Genomic DNA, 20614 nt, shown 5'->3' on the forward strand with positions numbered 1-20614 from the left:
AGCACTGACCACGCTTGATCACTCCACTGGGAGGCCACATTGTCCACATGCCAGAAACGAGACTCCCAAAGCAAGCGCTCTACTCGGAACTCCTTCACGGCAAACGAGCCAAAGCTGGGCAGAGCAAATGTTACAAGGACACCCTCAAAGCCTCCCTGATAAAGTGCAACATCCCCACCGACACCTGGGAGTCCCTGGCCAAAGCACGCCCTAAGTGGAGGAAGTTCATCCAGGAGGGCGCTGAGCACCTCGAATCTCATTGCCGAGAGTATGCAGAAATCAAGCGCAGGCAGCGGAAAGAGCATGCGGCAAACCTATCCCACCCTCCCTTACCCTCAACGACTATCTGGCCCACCTGTGACAGGGACTGTGGCTCTCGTATTGGACTGTTCAGCCACCTAAGGACTCATTTTAAGAGTGGAAGCAAGTCATCCTCGATTCCGAGGGACTGCCTATGATGATGAATATATATTTTTTAATCTTATATTCAACCGCCCGGCATCAATCACAGACCTTTCACATTGGCCCCACCGCCTCGCCGCTTACCATTTCATCGACAGTGCTCTGGAGTAGGGCACTATGCTTCTTGGCCTTGATGTGACTGAAGATCTCTTGGAAAAGGTCTCCCTGGTCTTTGGGGAGCATCAGTCCACAAACTGGGTTGGGCAGCCCTTCAGTCTCCTCCGCCTGCGGGCACTATATCAAGAGATTTTAATCAATAAACGGAGAACAGACCGCATTGAGCAATCTCATAGGAACAGGAGCTGCCATTCAATACACTCAAGCCTCTTCCGTCATTCTATTAGATTGTGGCTGATCTGTAATTCAACCTCCCATCACTAGTTATGAACCAATTACTGTAACTTCTTAACAGCCAGAAAACCATTTTTTTTCCCTCAAGTTCGAGTAACATAGGAACAGGAGGAGGCCATGCTGCCCCTCAAGTCTGCTTCTCCATTCAATGAGGTCGTGGCTGATCTGTATCTTAACTCTGTCTGTTTGCCTTGGTTCCGTAACCCTTAATACCCTTACTCAACAAAAATCTATCCATCTCAAATTTTCAATTCACCTCCAAACTCAATAGCTTTTTGGGGGGGGGCGAGTTCCAGATTCCCACTGCCCTTTGTGTGAAGAAGTGCTTCCTGACATCACCCCTGAACAGCCTGACTCTAATTTTAAGGTGATGCCCCCTTGTTCTGGACTCCCCCCACCAGAGGAAATAGTTTTTCTCTCTCGACCGCCCTCCCTTCCCGACGGTGCTGGGCTCCAGCTTCATAGACACTAGCTGCCCTTTCTTGCCTTGCCCAATGAACCATGCTTAACGTGCGAGTACAAACAGTGACTGTTGGCGAGCTATTCCGCTGTGGAGTGCATCAGCAAAGGCATCCTCCGCACTTTCAGCAGAGGTGGCAAGTTAGCAGCCAGGAGCAGAGACCCTGGGCTGATGTTCCCTCCCTGACCCAGGGATGTTGAGGTGAATAGGCAGCCCCGAGCCCCGAACCCTTCCTGATGTGTATGACTAGCACCCAGCCCTCCCGGATTAAAGGAAAGAAAAGAAAGACTTGCATTCATATAGCGCCTTTCACAACCACCTGACACCCCAAAGCACTCTACAGCCAATGAAGCACTGTTTGAAGTGCAGTCACTGTTGTAATGTGGTAAACGTGGCAGCCAATTTGTGCACAGCAAGATCCCACAAACAGCAATGTGATAATGACCAGATAGTCTGTTTTAGTGATGTTGATTGAGGGATAATGATTGTACTTGATTGGCTGTAAAGCGCTTTGAGACATCCAGTGGTCACGAAGGTGCTATATAAATTCAAGTCTTTCTTTTTTTCTTTATAATTATTGTCCAGGACACCGGGGATAACTCCCCTGCTCTTCTTCGAAATAGTGCCATGGGATCTTTTAGGTCCACCTGAAAGTGTAGACGGGCCCTCAATTTAACATCTCATCCGAAAGACGGCCCCTCCGACAGTGCAGCGTCCCTCAGTATTGCCTCTCCGACAGTGCGGCAGTCCCTCAGGACTGCCCCTCCGACAATGCAGGGCTCCCTCAGTACTGCACTGGGAGTGCCAGCCTGGATTTATGTGCTCAAGTCTCTGGAGTGGGACTTGAACCCACGACCTTCTGACTCAGATGCGAGAGAGAGGGCTACCCACTGAGCTATGGCTGGCACATTCTGGAGTCTCCCGAAATTAAACATTAATCTCCCGGATGCTGCTGGGAAAAGTCAGTGGGAATCTGCAACCAACTCCGCCTCCTCTGATTGGCTGCTGCATCCTCTAACCATACCCACCCGCCTGCCTGCCTGTGCTCTCATCAATGACCAATCAGATTGCAGAGCAGGGTCTGGATGCCGTGTGATTGGGCAGGAAAAAGAAAAAAAGACTTGCATTTATATAGCACCTTTCACCACCTCAGGACGTCCCAAAGCGCTTCACAGCCAATGAAGTGCTTTTGAAGTGTAGTCACTGTTGTAATGTAGGAAGCGTGGCACAATTTGCACACAGCAAGCTCCCACAAACAGCAATGTGATAATGACCCGATAATCTGTTTTAGTGATGATGGCTGAGGAGCGAAGAGAGACAGGCACCGTGAAGGCGGGAATACCTTGGAGTTTGAAATAAAAATATGAAATGCGAAGAATTGAATTGAAAAATAAACATTTATAAAAAAAACTTGTCATCAAGGTGGTCCCAGTTCAGCATCTAATCAGGTCAAGCTCTATTTTGATTGATAGTGATGTTGTCCAATCAGGATGGGGACTCAATTTGATTGACAGTAGCTTCATCCAATGAACTGACGCTCTTATTTTTATTACCTATCCAATTAAGCGGGAGAATGTTTTTTTTTTTAATTTGTTCATGGGAGGTGGACATCGCTGGCAAGGCCAGCATTTATTGGCCTTGAGTGTCTTGCTAGGCCATTTCAGAGGGGCAGTTAAGAGTCAACTACATTGCTGTGCTTCTGGAGTCACATATAGGCCAGACCGGGTAAAGGCAGCAGATTTCCTTCCCTAAAGGACATTGGGTGGGATGGAGGTCATGTGATGAAGCCCCCTGAAACTCTTTTGAGTTAACCTGCAAAACATAAAACATGTATCCGTGCCACCCGACCTGGATGACACACACAAGACATTTACAAGGCCCTTTTTTTTTTTTTGTGGTTTTTTTTTTTTTTTTTGGGCACTAAAATCAAATTTTTCCTTTTTTCCAGTGCCCCCTATAAAAGGAGAGGGGGACACTAAAAGCACCGGCAATTAAAACAAATTAAACTTAAAAAACGTAAAATCAAATTAAAATTTGGTTGCCGGGCGTGATGATGCACTCCAGTCCCTCCGGTGCCCACCTCTCGCGGAAGGCCGCGAGCGTACCGGTGGAAGCCCCCTGAATACACCCAACAAGAGTTGGCAGCTGCACACTGATGAGGTAGACTGGCCCCAGGTGGTGAGTTAGACTGGCCCCAGGTGGTGCATTTTAGTCTCAGGACCCTCCATAACAGTGTTTTTAAGTTAAATGTTATCATGATTATTTCCTCAAAGTTTTACATAAGAACATAAGAAATAGGAGCAGGAGTAGGCCATTTGGTCCCTCGAGCCTGCTCCACCATTCAATAAGATCATGACTGATCTTTGACCTCAACTCCACTTTCCCGCCCGATCCCCATATCCCTTGATTCCCCTAGAGTCCAAAAATCGATCGATCTCAGCCTTGAATATACGCAACGACTGAGCAGCCACAGCCCTCTGTGGTAGAGAATTCCAAAGATTCACTACCCTCTGAGTGAAAAAATTCCTCCTCATCTCAATCCTATATGGCCTACCTTTTATCCTGAGACTGTGCCCCCTGGTTCTAGACACTCCTGCCAGGGGGAAACAACCTCTCAGCATCTACCCTGTCTATCCCCCTCAGAATTTTTTATGTTTTAATGAGATCACCTCACATTCTTCCAAACACCAGAGAGTATAGGCCCAATCTACTCAATCTCTCCTCAGAGGATAGCCCTCTCATTCAAGGAATCAATCTAGTGAACCTTCCTTGCACCACCTCTAGGGCATGTATGTCCTTTTTCAGATAAGGAGAGCAACACTGTGCACAATACTCTAGGTGTGGTCTCACCAAGGCCCTGTACAATGGTAGCAAGACTTCCTTGTACTCCAACCCCCTTGCAATAAAGATCGACTTGCCATTTGTCTTCCTAATTGTAACATCAGTAACTGCGGATTGATTGCCCCTTCTATAAAACTACAGTAAGGAGACTTAAGCATCAAACTCGCTCAGATGGAGAATGTCAAGAGCGGATTATACAGCCGTGAGGGATTTACCTTCTGACTCTCTTGTATTTCTGCCTGAAGCGAGGTTTGGGACCAGACAGGGTGGACTAGGGACGTTCCAGTTGAGCATTTCGCGGGACCAATTTTACAGCTGTTCCCAAAACCGACAAAACAGAAGATTATTACATGTGGGTGGGTGAGACCTGATGTGCAGACAACAAATAGAAGTAACATTGTCAGATTATTCTGTTCATCACTCCCAGGATGTGGGCATCGCCGGTATCTATTGCCCATCCCTAGTTGCCCTGAGAAGGTGGTGCTGCGTCTTCACACCGGAGTGGCTTGTCCGGCCACTTCAGAAGGCAGTTAAGAGTCAACCACGTTGGTATGGGACTGGAGTCACATGTAGGGCCAGACCGGGTAAGGTCGGAATGTCTATTGAAGGCACAAGGGGCTAGAAATTTGGTTGGAGGGATTTTAAGTCGCTAATGTCGGGCAGTGGCTACATTTAGTGAAATGGTTAGCGAAGGCAGCCAAAAAATTCAGTTGCTGCGCTCTGACAGTGGAGTGGAGCACAAAGGGAGGCCTCTCTTAGGACGATAGGCCTAAGGATGAATATCCCGAGCTAAAGAGCCGGCTTCGGAGCACTCTAAGAGAGGTCTCCCTGCAACAAGAATCAGGACAAAAAACACAAAAAAACATTCCCTATACATTACTCACCCCAAATAAAGTTAATTCGTAAAAAGAAATATCACTCACACCTACCTGATGCAGTCATTCCTTCCCGTAGCGCCCCGGGACAGCTCTGCACGCCAGCTTTCTCTGGCAGGGTCACTAGGGGGCTCTACGGGTGCAGTGCAAACCAAACGCTGCCTCCGTGTCGATACCGGGGGCGTTGCACGCCGGCGCGATGCTCCCAGGCAATACTTCTCAGTGCCGTCGGTACTGGCACACTGAATTTGCCGAGCGCCACGAATGCCAGCACCGTGACTACAAACCCTTTACCGCCTCTGTTCCAACCATCGCATGGGGCGGTGTCCCAGCGAATTTCTCCGCCGAAGTATTCATCTGCTATAACAGTTGTGAAAGAGGGTTGGAGTCCCAAGGTTAAATGCTGCTGGTGAGTAATGGACGCTAAACTGGGGGGAAATTGGTCACCCCCCATGGTTGAAGGGGGGGTGCGTGCTCGGAGAGGGGGGAAATGGGGGTTAAATGATTTAGCAATTGCACAGGGTACGTGGGTTGACACTATACAAAATTATGCCAATTCCACTGCAGACCAGTTACCTGAAAATGAAAGACTTGCATTTCTATAACGCCTTTCATGACCTCAGGATGTCCCAAAGCGCTTTACAGCCAATGAAGTACTTTATGAAGTGCATTCACTGTTGAAATGTCGGAATCGTGGCAGCCAATTTACACACACCAAGCTCCCACAAACAGCAATATGATAACAACCAGATCATCTGTTTTAGTGATGTTGATTGAGGGATAAATATTGGCCAGGACACCGGGGATAACTCCTGCTCTTCTTCGAAATAGTGCCGTGGGTTCTTTAGCGTCCACCTGAGAGGACAGACGGGGCCTTAGTTTAACATCTCATCTAAAAGACAGCACCCTCAGTACTGCACTGCAGTGTCAGCCTGGATATTTGTGCTGAAGTCTCTGGAATGAGACTTGATCCCACGACCTTTTGACTCAGAGACAACAGTGTTACCCACTGAGCCACAGCTCCTCTTTATTCCTCAGTCTGTTAGCAACAGGTTGCTATTCTTTTGGTCTCTTCCGGTATTTGGAGAAGAGCAGGAGAGTTCTCCCTGGTGTCCTGGCCAATATTTATCCCTCAATCAACAACAATTAGGGAAAAATTGCAGGGCTTTGGTGAAAAAGTAGGGGAGTGGGATAAGATAAAAACATAAGAAGTAGGAGCAGGAGTAGGCTATTCGGCCCCTCGAGCTTGCTCCGCCATTCAATAAGATCATGGCTGATCTTCTACCTCAACTCCACTTTCCTGCACTGTCCCCATATCCCTTGATTCCCTTAATATTCAAAAATCTACCAATCTTTATCTTGAATATACTCAACGACTGAGCTTCCACAGTTCTCTGGAGTACCAAAAGATGGCCATACTTATACACAATACTCCAGGTGCAGTCTCACCAGGGCCCTATATAATTGCACTGACATCTTTACTCTTATACTCAAATCTTCTTGTAATAAAGGCCAACATACCATTTTCTTTCTTAATTGCTTGCTGTACTTGCATCTTAACTTTCAGTGATTCATATTCAAGGACACCCAGGTTCCTCTGAACACCAACATTTCCCAATCTCTTACCATTTAAAAAATACTCTGCTTTTCTATTTTTCCTAAAAAGAGGATAACTTCACATTTCTACACATTATATTCCATTTGCCATGTTCTTGCCCACTCACTTAGTCTGTCTATATCTTCTTGAAGCCTCTTTGCATCCTCCTCACAACTTACATTCCCACCTAGCTTTGTATCATCACTGAACTTGGATATATTACATTTGGTGCCCTCATCCAAATCATTGATATAGATTGTGAATGACTGAGGCCCAAATACCCCACTAGTTACAGCCTGCCAACCTGAAAATGACCCGTTTATTCCTACTCTGCGAGTATATTACCCCCCATCCTATGAGTCCTAATTTTGTTTAATACCATCTTGTGTGACACCTTATCGAATGCCTTCTGAAAATCCAAATACACCACATCCACAGGTTCCCCCTTATCTATTCTGTTTGTTACAATCTCAAAAACCTCTAACAGATTTGTCAAACATGAATTCCCTTCCATAAATCTGTGTTGACTCTGCCCAATCCTATTATTATTTCCTACGTGTCATGTTACCACATTCTTAATAGATTCTAGCATTTCCCCTACTACTGATGTCAGGCTAACTGGTCTATCGTTCCATTTTCTCTCCCTCCTTTCTTAAATTGGATAGTTCTCTCAAAGAGCCGTCATGGGCACGATGGGTCGAATGGCCTCCTTCTGTGTTAAATGGTGGCAAAGGTTGTAAACTTATAAGACAGGGTGAGGGATCCACAAGAAATGAAACCAGCCTAAACATAAACAAAACAGGAAAGGAGAGCATAGGAAAGAGTAAAGTAAGCGAGGACATTGATGGCCAAGGTATAAATGGAGTTATAGAACATGGTTAAAAATTAAGTGAGAGGAACTGTTATTAAAATTGAGTTAATCTGTCTGTACAGCAAAGCACACAGTGTCCGTAATAAAATAGGGGAGCTGGAGGCTCCTGCGTTGGGAGGAACCAGACATAGTAGGAATTACTGAGACATGGCTACAGAAAAATCAGAATTGGGAATGAAATATTGCAGGGTAAAATATAGAGAGGGGAAAAGGGCAATTTCCTCTCCAAGTCACACAACATCCCGACTGGAAATATATTGCCATTCCTTCTTCGTCACTGGGTCAAAATCCTGGAACTCCCTCCCCAACAGCACTGTGGGAGCATCTTCACCACACGGACTGCAGCGGTTCAAGAAGGTGGTTCACCATCACCTTCTCAAGGGTAATAACAGATGGGCAATAAATGTTGGCCTTGCCAGTGACACCCACACCCCAGAAGAAATGTTTTTTTAAAGGGGAGGTGGAGGAGCTGTACTTATTAGAGATAACATAATGGCAGTAGAAAAAAGTGACACAGCTATCAGCAAAACAAAAATAGAATCCATATGGATAGAGATAAAAGATAATAATGGAACAATCTACAGACCACCTAATAGTGGAAGGGATGTGGAGAAAGAAATGTGCAAATAAATTAGAGAAACGAGTAAAAACTATAGAAAAATCATGGGGGATTTCAACAACCCAGATATTAATTGGACAGAAGAGATAAGTTAAGGTGGATAAGGAATGGAGTTCCAACAATGATACAGGACTCCTTTCTAAACCAATATGTAAAAAGCCCAACAAGGGAGAATTTGCTATTGAACCTAGTGATGGGGAATAAACAACAACAATTTATATTTATATAGTGCCTTTAATGTAGTAAAACGTCCCAAGGTGCTTCGCAGGAGTATTATAAGACAAAACAAATAAATTTGACACCGAGCCACATATGAAGAAATTACAGCAGATGGATCAAAGAGGTAGGTTTTAAGGAGCGTCTTAAAAGGAGGAAAGAGAGGTAGAGAGGTGGAGCAGTATAGGAAGGGAGTTCCAGAGCTTAGGGCCCAGTCATGTTAAAGGCACAGCCACCAATGGTTGAGTGATTATAATCAGGGATACTCAAGAGGGCAGAATTAGAGGAGCGCAGACATCTCGAGGGATTGTGGGACTGGAGAAGATCACAGAGATAGGGAGGGGCGAGGGATTTATAAACAAGGATGAGAATTTTGAAATCGAGGTTTGAACCGTGCTGGGACTAGTGTCCTGGCAAATCAAATAACTAGGGCTGTAGAGAGGGCTTTAAACTAATTAGTGGTGGGGAGGGTTCAGGTGAGCGGAAATTTTAAAAGTCAAAGAGTAAGGAAAAGGCAATAGAGCAGGGTAGCACTGGGGGAAATGGGACAGGAAGGGATAGAATGTATAAAAATAAGAATGTATCAGAAAGTGGGGTCAGAGCAGGGAAAAATGTTAAAAAAACAAAATTAAAAGCTCTTTATCTGAATGCACACAGCATTCGTAACAAAATAGATGAATTGACAGCACAAATAGATATAAATGGGTCGGATCTGATAGCCATTACAGAGACGTGGTTGCAAGGTGACCAAGGCTGGGAACTGAATATTCAGGGGTATTTGACAATTCAGAAGGATAGACAGAAAGGAAAAGGAGATGGGGTAGCTCTGTTAATAAAGGATGAAATCAGTGCAGTAGTGAGAAATGATATTAGCTCAGAAGATCAAGATGTAGAATCAGTTTGGGTGGAGATAAGGAATAATAAGGGGAAGAAGTCACTGGTGGACGTAGTCTATAGGCCCCCTAACATTAGCTACAATGTTGGACGGAGTATAAATCAAGAAATAATGGAGGCTTGTAAAAAAAAGAATGGCAATAATCATGGGCAATTTTAATCTTCATATTGATTGGACAAATCAAATTGGCCAGGGTAGCCTTGAGGAAGAGTTCATAGAGTGTATCCAGGCTAGTTTCCTTGAACAGTACACTGCGGAACCAATTAGGGAGAAGGCTATCTTAGATCTGGTACTGTGTTATGAGACAGGATTAATAAATGATCTCCTCGTAAAGGATCTTCTAGGAAAGAGTGATCATAGCATGGTTGAATTTCAAATTCATTTGGAGGGTGAAAAAGTTGGATCTTAAACCAGTGCCCTAAGCTTAAATAAAGGAGACTACAAAGGTATGAAGGAAGAGTTGGCTAAAGTGGACTGGGAAAATAGATTAAAGTGTAGGACGGTTGATGAGCAGTGGTGGCTATTTAAGGAGATATTTCATTACTCTCAACAACAAAAAATATTCAAATGAGAAGCAAAGACTTTAAGAGAAGGGATCACCATCTATGGCTAACTAAAGAAATAAAGGATGGTATCAAATAAAAAACAAGGGTATACAATGTGGTCAAGATTAGTGGGAGGCCAGAGGATTGGGAAACTTTTCAAAACCAGCAAAGAACTAAAAAAATGATAAAGAAAGAGAAGATAGATTATGAAAGTAAACTAGCAAGAAATATAAAAATAGATAGTAAGAGTTTCTACAGGTATATAAAAAGGAAGAGAGTGGCATAAGTAAATGTTGGTCCCTTAGAGGATGACACTGGGGAATTAATAATGGGAAGCAGGGAAATGATAAAGACTTTGAACAAATATTTTGTATCAGTCTTCACGGTAGAAGACACTAAAAACATCCCAATAGCGGATAATCAAGGGGCTAAGGGAGGGAGGAACTTAAAACAATCACTATTACTAAAGAAGTAGAACTCGGTCAAATAATGGGACTAAAGGCGGACAAGTCCCCTGGGCCTGATGGCTTATATTAGAGTCTTAAAAGAGATAGCTGCAGAGATAGTGGATGCATTGGTTGTAATCTACCAAAATTCTCTGTATTCCGGAGAAGTCCCAGCAAATTGGAAAATGCTGGAGTTCATTATTAAAGGAAGCAGTAGCTGGACATTTGGAAAAACATAAATCAGTCAAGCAGAGTCAGCATGATTTAAGAAAGGGAAATCATGTTTGACAAATTTGCTGGAGTTCTTTGAGGATGTAACGAGCAGGGTGGATAAGGGGGAACCAGTGGATGTGGTGTATTTGGATTTCCAGAAGGCATTCGATAAGGTGCCACATAAAAGGTTACTACACAAGATAAAAGTTCACGGGGTTGGGGGTAATATATTAGCATGTATAGAGGATTGGCTGACTAACAGAAAACAGAGAGTCGGGATAAATGGGTCATTTTCCGGTTGGCAAACAGTAACTAGTGGGGTACCACAGGGATCGGAGCTGGTGCCTTAACTATTTACAATTTATATTAATGATTTTGATTAAGAGACCAAGTGTAATGTAGCCAAGTTTACAGATGATACAAAGATGGGTGGGAAAGCAAGTTGTGAGGATGACACAAAAAATCTGCAAAGGGATATAGACAAGCTAAGTGAATGGGAAAAAATTTGGCAGATGGAGTATAATATGGGAAAATGTGAGGTTATCCACTTTGGCAGAAAAAAGAAAATTATTTAAATGGAGAAAAATTACAAAATGCTGCAGTACAGAGGGACCAAGGGGTCCTTGTGCATGAAACACAAAAAGTTAGTATGCAGGTACAGCAAGTAATCAGGAAGGCAAATGGAATGTTAACCTTTATTGCAAGGGGAATGGAGTATAAAAGCAGAAAAGTCCAGATACAACCATACAGGGTACTGATGAGGCTACACTTAGAGTAATGTGTACAATTATGGTCTCTTTATTTAAGGAGGGATATACTTGCATTGGAGGCAGTTCACAGCAGGTTCATTAGGTTGATTCCTGAGACGAAGGGGTTGACTTATGAAGAAAGGTTGAATAGGTTGGGCCTATATTCATTGGAGTTCAAAAGAATGAGAGGTGATCTTATTGAAACATATAAGATACTGAGGGGGCTCGACAAGGTAGATGCAGAGAGGATGTTTCCACTCATGGGGGAATCTAGAACTAGGGGGCATGGTATCAGAATAAGGGGTCGCCCATTTAAAACTGAGATGAGGAGGAATTTCTTCTCTCAGAGGATTGTAAATCTGTGGATTTCTCTGCCCCAGAGAGCTGTGGAGACTGAGTCATTGAATATATTTTAAGGCGGAGATAGACAGATTTTTGAGCGATAAGGAACTAAAGGGTTATGGGGAGCGGGTGGGGAAGTGGAGCTGAGCCCATGATCAGATCAGCCATGATCTTATTAAATGGCGGAGCAGGTTCGAGGGGCTAAATGGCCTTCTCCTGCTCCTATTTCTTATGTTCTTATGAGGCATTGCTTAACTGGGATCCAGTGTAGGTCAGCGAGCACAGTGGGGGTGATGGGTGAGTGGAGACTTGGTGCGAGTTAGGACACTGGCTGCAGAGTATTGGATGACCTCAAGTTTATGTAGAATAGAATGTGGGAGGCCGGCCAGGAGTGCGTTGGAGTAGTCGAGTCTAGAGGTAACAATGGATGAGGGTTTCGGCAGCAGATGAGCTGAGGCAGGGGCAGAGACGGGCAATGTTACGGAGCTGGAAATAGGCGGTTTTAGTTATGCCGTGGATATGTGGCCGGAAGCTCATTTCAAGTTCAAATATGGCTCCTAGGTTGCGAACAGTCTGGTTCAGCCTCAGAGAGAAGCCTGGGTGAGGGAACGCAGTTTTATGGCGGGGACCAAAGATAATGGTTTCGGTCTTCCCAATATTTAATTGAAGATAATCTCTGCTCATCCAGAACTGGATGTCGGACAAGCAGTCTGACAATTTAGAGACCATGGATGGGTCGAGAGAAGTGATGAGTGAGGTAGAGCTGGGTGTCGTCAGCGTACATGTGGAAACTGACGCTGTGTTTTTGAACCAGAACAGATAAGATAAGAGAATTAAAAGTAGGGAAACATCTGGGCAATAGTGACCATATTATAATACGCTTTAAGATAATAACTGAGGAGAACGTAAGTATGACAAAGACCAGGGTAATAGATTGGAGAAAAGAGTATTTACAGCATTTTCTGTTCTTATTTCAAAAAGTACTTCATTGGCTGTAAAAGCCGTGAAAGGCGCTATAGAAATGCAAGACCTTTGTTTCTTTTGTACAATCACGCTCAAACTATGTGACCATCAAAATGCTCAGCTCCTGCTATCACACTCACCTAAAGAAATCTTGGCAAAGTCTTCCTTGTGACCTTTTCAATTCAGCACGCAATCCCTGAGGACAAAAAAAGATTTTAAAATGCATCACTTTTTACCTGGAAAGTTTCCGCAGCCTGATAATGTCCGACCCTGTGTCGGTAATCAGTAAAATGCTGGGCATTGACCAGTCAGAGTGCTCAGGACAAGTCCCAGTGGTGACGGGGGGCTGGTCACACTCACAAAACAAATGCTCCTGTCCTGAGCATGTACTCTGTGGAGGGAAGAGCAACAAACCCTGCAAAACTCGTGTTTAAACCCCTCAATGGCCTCGTCCCTCCCTATTTCTGTTATCTCCTCCAGCCTCACAACCCCCTGAGATCTCTGCGCTCCTCCAATTCTGACCTCTTGCCGTCTGTGATTTTAATCGCTTCACCATCGGTGGCCATGCCTTCAGCTGCCTGGACCCCAAGCTCTAGAACTCACTCCCTAAATCTCTCCGCCTCTCTACCTCTCTCTCCTCTTTTTAGACGTTCCTTCAAACCTACTTCTTTGAACAAGTTTTTGGTCACGTGCGCTAATATCTCCTTATGTCAAAGTTTGTTTGATAATCGCTCCTGCGTTGCGCCTTGGGACAGTTTGCTACATTAAAGGCGCTATATAGATGCATGTTGCTGTTGCCATGTGACCCAGAGACCATGACCTTCGCGGACATGCTCCGAGCCTGACATGATTAATATATTCAAACATCTTAATGACAACAAAACCTACAGTCAAATATCTGGAATGGTTTTTCTGTCATACATGGTCTGACTAATCCTTACACTACTCATCAAGCTAATTACAGGAACTGGGGCTGTGGAGTTACTGATTTGTGAACTGTTTCTGGATGATGAGTTTCATCATCATGTTACGACATTGGCAAAAGAACCGCAGGCGAGATGAGGAGAATGTTTTTGTAATCTGGAATGCACTGCCTGAAAGGGCAGTGGGAACAGATTCAATAATAACTTAAAAAAGGAAATTGGATAAAAACTTGCAAAGAAGACATTTGTAGAGCTATGGGGAAAGAACAGGGGGGAGTGGGACTAATTGGATTGCCCTTTCACAGATCCGGCACAGGCTCGATGGGCCGAATGGCCTCGCTCTGTGCTGTATCATTCTATGATTCTATGATCACTAATTACATTGTTCCTCTATCTCTTGCTGGTCCATTTTGCTTCACATAAACTACAAAAGGAAAATCAGGATAGGGATAAGGCCACAATGCATTGCACAAGATAAACTCACAGATGCCAGAAATATTGGAATCATTACATTGCCAGGGAGACGAACATGATGGACGTGACATTAGAAGGAGAGATCAAAAAATATAGAATGATATTTAAGATAGAAAAGGGGAGATAATTGATAAACTAATCAAATTTAGAGAGGATATGACCCCTGGTCCGGATGGATTGCATCCGCGGATATTAAAAGAAGTTAGGGAAGAGATAAAATCATAGAACTTTACAGCACAGAGGAGGTCATTTCAGCCCATCGTGTCCTCGCTGGCCAACCAAAAGCTATCCAGCCTAATCCCACTTTCCAGATTTTGGTCCAGAATAGGTTACCCCATTTTAAGTGCACACACAAGTATCTGGTGGTGCAGGCTAGAAGGGCCGAATGGCCTACTCCTGCACCTATTTTCTATGTTTTTCTAAATGTAGTGAGGATTTCTCCCTCTATCACCCTTTCAGGCAGTGAGTTCCAGATCCCCAACACCTTCTGGGTGAAGAAATTTCCCCTCATATCTCCTCTAAACCTCCCCCGCAATTACTTTAAATCAATGCCTCCTGGTTGTTGACTCCTCTGCCAAGGGAAACAGGTCCTTCCTATCCACTCTATCCAGGCCCCTCATAATTGTATACATCTCAATCAGGTCTCCCCTTAGCCTCCTCTGTTCCAAAGAAAACAGACACAGTATCTCCAATCTTTCTTCATTGCCAAAATTCTCCAGTCCAGGCAACATTCTTGTAAATCTGCTCTGCACCCTTTCCAGTGCAATCACATCTTTCCTGTAATGTGGTGACCAGAACTGCACGCAGTACTCCAGCTGCGGCCTAACCAGTGTTTTATACATTTCAAGCATAACCTGCTTGCTCTTGTATTCCATGCCTCGACTTATAAAGGCAAGTATTCCATATGCCTTCTTAACCACCTTATCTACCTGGCCTGCTACCTTCAGGGATCTGTGGACCTGCACTCCAAGGTCCCTTTGTTCTTCTACACTTTTCAGTGTCATACCATTTAATGTGTATTCCCTTGCCTTGTTAGACCTCCCCAAATGCATTATCTCACACTTATCTGGATTGAATTCCATTTGTCACTGTTCTGCCCATCTGACCAGTATATTGATATCTTCCTGCAGTCCGCAGCTTTCTTCTTCATTATCAACCACACAGCCTATTTTAATGTCATCTGCAAACTATTTAATCATACCCCCAACATTTAAGTCCAAGTCATTGATATATACCACAAAAAGCAAGGAACCCAGCACTGAGCCCTGCGGAACCCCACTGGATACATCCTTCCAGTCACAAAAACGCCCTTGCTTCCTGCCTCTGAGCCAATTTTGGATCCAACTTGCCACTTTACCCTGGATCCCATGGGCTTTCACTTTCGTGACCAGTCTGCCATGTGGGACCTTATCAAAAGCTTTGCTAAAATCCATATACACTACATCATATGCACTGCCCTCATCCACCCTCCTGGTTACCTCCTCGAAAAATTCAATCAAGTTAGTCAGACACGACTTTCCCTCTAACAAATTCATGCTGATGGTCTTTGATTAATCAATGTGATTCCCAAATGAGAATTTATCCTGTCCCTCAGGATTTTTTCCAATAATTTTCCCACCACCGAGGTTAGGCTGACAGGCCTGTAATTACTCGCTCTATCCCTTTCTCCCTTTTTAAACAAAGGTACAACATTAGCAGTCCTCCAGTCCTCTGGCACAGCACCTGTAGCCAGAGTGGATTGGAAAATGATGGTCAGAGCCTCTGCTATTTCCTCTTTTGCTTCTCTTAACAACCTGGGACACCTTTCATCCAGGCCTGGGGATTTATCCACTTTCAAAGCTGCTAAGCACCTTAATACTTCTTCTCTCACTATGTTTATCCCGTCTAATATTTCACACTCCTCCTTCCTCATTGCAAAGTCTGCTTTGCCCCTCTCTTTTGTGAAAACAGATGCAAAGTATTCATTAAGAATCATACCCACATCTTCTGCCTCCACACACAGATTTTCTTTATGGTCTCTAATAGGCCCTACTCTTTCTCTAGTTATCCTCTTGCTCTTAATGTATTTATAAAATATATTTGGACTTTCCCTGATTTTACTTGCTAACATTCTTTCATGCTCTCTCTTTGCTTTCCTGATAACTTTTTTAATTGCACCCATGCACTTTTTATACTCCTCTAGAATTTCTGCAGTGTTGAGTTCTCGGTATCTGTCATAAGCTTCCATTTTTTTCTTTATCTTACCCTGTCTGTCCTGTGACATCCAGGGGGCTCTAGATTTGTTAGCCCCACCCTTTTATTTAAAGGAACCATACTTGCTCTGAACCCTCAAGATCTCTTCCTTGAATGCCTCCCACTGCTCTGACACCGATTTACCATCAAGTAGCCGTTTCCTGTCCACTTTGGCCAAATCCCATCTCAGCTCAGCAAAATTTGCTTTACCCCAATTGAGAACTTTTACTCACGGGCCCCCTTTGTCCTTTTCCATAACTACCCTTAATCTTACTGAATTATGGTCACTAGCACCAAAATGCTCCCCCACTGGTACTCCTTCCATCTGCCCCTCTTCATTCTCCAAAATCAAGTCCAGAACCGCCCCCTCCCTTGTTGGGCTTGTTACATACTGGCTAAGGAAGTTCTCCTGAATGCATTTTAAGAATTCCGCACCCTCTGTACCATTCACACTAATTTTTTCCCAGTTATTATTAAGGCAGTTGAAATCCCCCACAGCTCTATAGGTTTTGCACTTCACAGCAATTTGCCCACGTATTTGTTCTTCTACCTCCTTCTGACTGCTTGGGGGTCTATAGTACACTCCCAGCAGTGTGATCACCCCTTTTTTGTTTTTTAATTCAACCCATATGGCCTTGTTTGATGACCCCTCTAACATATTATTCCTCCTCACAGCTGTAATTGTTTCTTTAATTAATACTGCGACCTCCCCTCCTTTTTTACCCCCCCTCTCTATCCCATCTGAAAACCCTGTAACCAGGAATGTTGAGCTGCCATACCTGCCCCTCTTTCAGCCATGTCTCAGTAATAGCTATAATATCGTACTCCCAAGTGTCAGTCTGTGCTCTCAGCTCATCTGCCTTATACCCTATACTCCTTGCATTGAAGTATATAACATTTAGTATTGCCAAACTCCCTTGTTGTCAATTTTCCATCCCTTGTTTCTTCTGTCTTCCACATTCACTTTCTACTTCTCTGCTGCCCAATTCCAGCTTTGCTTCTCTCCCCACTGAATCTATTCTCCGGTTCCCATCCCCCTGCCAAGTTAGTTTAAACCCTCCCCAACAGCACCAGCAACCCCCTCCCCCCCCCACCCCCACAAGGATACTGGTCCTGGCTCTGTTGAGGTGCAACCCGTCCGGCTTGTACAGGTCCCACCTCCCCCAGAAGCAGTCCCAATGCCTCAGGAATCTAAAGCCCTCCCGCCTGCACCATCTCTCCAGCCGTGCATTCATCTGCTCTATCCTCCTATTTCTGTACTCACTAGCACGTGGCATCGGCAGTAATCTGGAGATTACTACTTAGAGGTTCTGCTTTTTAATCGCTCTCCTAGCTCCCTAAACTCTGCCTGCAGGATCTCACCCCTCTTTCTACCTATGTCATTGGTCCCGATATGGACCACGACCCCTGGCTGTTCTCCCTCTCCCCCCAGAATGCCCTGCAGCCGCTCGGTGACATCCTTGACCCTGGCACCAGGGAAGCAACATACCATCTTGGAGTCACGTCTGCGGCCACAGAAACACCTGTCTGGCCCCCTAGCCATCGAATCCCCTACCACTATTGCTCTTCCATTCTTGTTCTCCCCCCCACTCCCGTGCAGCTGAGACTCCCCAGAGGCACCATCGCCCTCATCAGAACAGAATACTGGTTGGAGAGCGAGATGGACTCGGGGGACACCTGCCCTACCTGCCTAGTCCACCCACTTCCTCTCTGCTTGCACATTCTTTAGCTGCGGGGTGACCGCCTCCTAAAACGTGCTACCTACGAAATTCGCAGTCCCGCAGTCACCCCAGCTGCCGCTCAAGCTCCGAAACGCAGAGCTCGAGTTGCTGCAGCTGGAGACACCTCCTGCACACGTGGTCGTCCCGGCTACGCGAAGCATCCAGGACTTCCCACATGCCACAGGATGTGCAATCCATGGGACTGAGCTTCCCTGCCATACCTCTAGTTAATCGACTTGGAACTATCGAGCAAAAACAAACTCTAAAACTTCACAAAACACACCCAGCAGCTACTCAGCATTCAGCTGATTTAATAAATGAGGTTTTTTAGATTAGAAATATCACTTATCTATATTTACTTTTTAAATTGATTTTAATCTTCCTCCTTGTCTCCGAATTCCCACTCTTTCCAAATTCCCAAATAAACCACTCTGCTTAAGTCCATTCCCTTTAAGACCGCTCTGTGCAAACCACTCTGCTCTGTAAAACTGTTGACTGTTGATAACAGAGACACGATTACATGTTGCTGGGGTGAGAAGACAGGTGGCGGGAGGAGGCTTGTGTGCAGTATGAACACCGGCACGCACCAGTTGGGCCGAATGGCCTGTTTCTGTGCTGTGCATTCAATGTAATCTCTTTCTCATGACTTAAATGATGTGTTTTTACTGCACAATCACAGAATGTTCCAGCACAGAAACAGTCTGTTCAAACCATCAAACACTAATGTTTTCCACCCAGTCTAATCCCACTCTCCCCTCACTCCCCATACCGGTTAATATTCCACCCAGTCTAATCCCACTCTCCCCCTCACTCCCCATACCATTTAAGAACATAAGAACATAAGAACATAAGAATTAGGAACAGGAGTAGGCCATCTAGCCCCTCGAGCCTGCTCCGCCATTCAACAAGACCATGGCTGATCTGGCCGTGGACTCAGCTCCCCATAACCCATAATTCCCTTATTGGTTAAAAATCTATCTATCTGTGACTTGAATACATTCAATGAGCTAGCCTCAACTGCTTCCTTGGGAAGAGAATTGGACAGATTCACAACCCTCTGGGAGAAGAAATTCCTTCTCAACTCGGTTTTAAATTAGCTCCCCTGTATTTTGAGGCTGTGCCCCCTAGTTCTAGTCTCCCCGACTAGTCGAAACAATCTCTCTGCCTCTATCTTGTCTATCCCTTTCATTATTTTAAATGTTTCTATAAAATCACCCCTCATCCTTCTGAACTCCAACGAGTAAAGACCCAGTCTAATATCCCACCCAGTCCAATTCCACTCTCCCCCTCACTCCCCATACCGTTTAATATCCCACCCAGTCTAATCCCACTCTCCCCTCACTCTCCATACCGTTTAATATCCCACCCAGTCTAACCCCACTCTCCCCCTCACTCCCCATACTATTTAATATCCCACCCAGTCTAATCCCACAATCCCACTCTCCCCTCACTCCCCATACCGTTTAATATCCCACCCAGTCTAACCCCACTCTCCCCCTCACTCTCCATACCATTTAATATCCCACCCAGTCTAACCCCACTCTCCCCCTCACTCCCCATACCGGTTAATATCCCACCCAGTCTAATCCCACTCTGCCCCTCACTCCCCATACCATTTAATATCCCACCCAGTCTAATCCCACTCTGCCCCTCACTCCCCATACCATTTAATATCCCACCCAGTCTAATCCCACTCTCCCCCTCACTCCCCATACCATTTAATATCCCACCCAGTCTAATCCCACTCTGCCCCTCACTCCCCATACCGTTTAATATCCCACCCAGTCTAACCCCACTCTCCCCCTCACTCCCCATACCGTTTAATATCCCACCCAGTCTAATCCCACTCTGCCCCTCACTCCCCATACCGTTTAATATCCCACCCAGTCTAACCCCACTCTCCCCCTCACTTCCCATACCGTTTAATATCCCACCCAGTCTAATCCCACTCTGCCCCTCACTCCCCATACCATTTAATATCCCACCCAGTCTAATCCCACTCTCCCCCTCACTTCCCATACCGTTTAATATCCCACCCAGTCTAATCCCACTCTCCCCCTCACTCCCCATACCGTTTAATATCCCACCCAGTCTAATCCCACTCTCCCCCTCACTCCCCATACCGTTTAATATCCCACCCAGTCTAATCCCACTCTCCCCGTCACTCCCCATACTGGTTAATATCCCACCCAGTCTAATCCCACTCTCCCCCTCACTCCCCATACCGGTTAATATCCCACCCAGTCTAATCCCACTCTCCCCCTCACTCCCCATACCATTTAATATCCCACCCAGTCTAATCCCACTCTCCCCCTCACTCCCCATACCATTTAATATCCCACCCAGTCTAATCCCACTCTCCCCCTCACTCCCCATACCATTTAATATCCCACCCAGCCTAATCCCACTCTGCCCCTCACTCCCCATTCCTTTCAACTGTCACTTTTTCCATCTCTTGCCTTTTCTGTTTCTGTGTTCCCTCTCTCTGGGTGTCTCTCCTTCTCTCTCCCTCTGTTTAAATAAAGGAAAAATAATTGAAACAATCAAAGGAAATTTGAAAGATACAATATTATTCCAGGTTACTTTCAAGTGTTCAAGTCCGTGAGGTTTTGTGATGAGACCTTCCTTGTTGCTAAAGAATCAGCCAAATTCTTTCTTCCTCTGTTTACAAGTCTCAGTGTAATCCACATCGAGACGTCTCAGCAAATCGCTTGCGTACAAGATGTTTCCAGTGATGGCACACAGCTGTCCGGCTCTCCCCCCCAGCCCCCACCCCCGCCATGAACAGAGCACAAGCTCCGAGACAAACTGCACAACCT

At 45.1% G+C, this 20614-nt stretch overlaps 1 long non-coding RNA gene across 1 annotated transcript; it reads right to left on the minus strand.

Annotated features, from left to right (window-relative positions):
- Positions 1-663: 663 nt before the first annotated feature.
- On the minus strand, positions 664-12611 carry LOC139279455 (uncharacterized). The gene is made up of 3 exons (XR_011596479.1): positions 12586-12611; positions 4330-4429; positions 664-696 (listed from the first exon to the last, which is right to left on the minus strand). It is a non-coding gene; the product is annotated as an uncharacterized lncRNA (long non-coding RNA).
- Between the last annotated feature and the right edge of the window lie 8003 nt (positions 12612-20614).

This window comes from Pristiophorus japonicus, chromosome 14 (assembly GCF_044704955.1).
Source record: "Pristiophorus japonicus isolate sPriJap1 chromosome 14, sPriJap1.hap1, whole genome shotgun sequence".
NCBI classification, from domain to species: Eukaryota; Metazoa; Chordata; class Chondrichthyes; family Pristiophoridae; genus Pristiophorus; species Pristiophorus japonicus.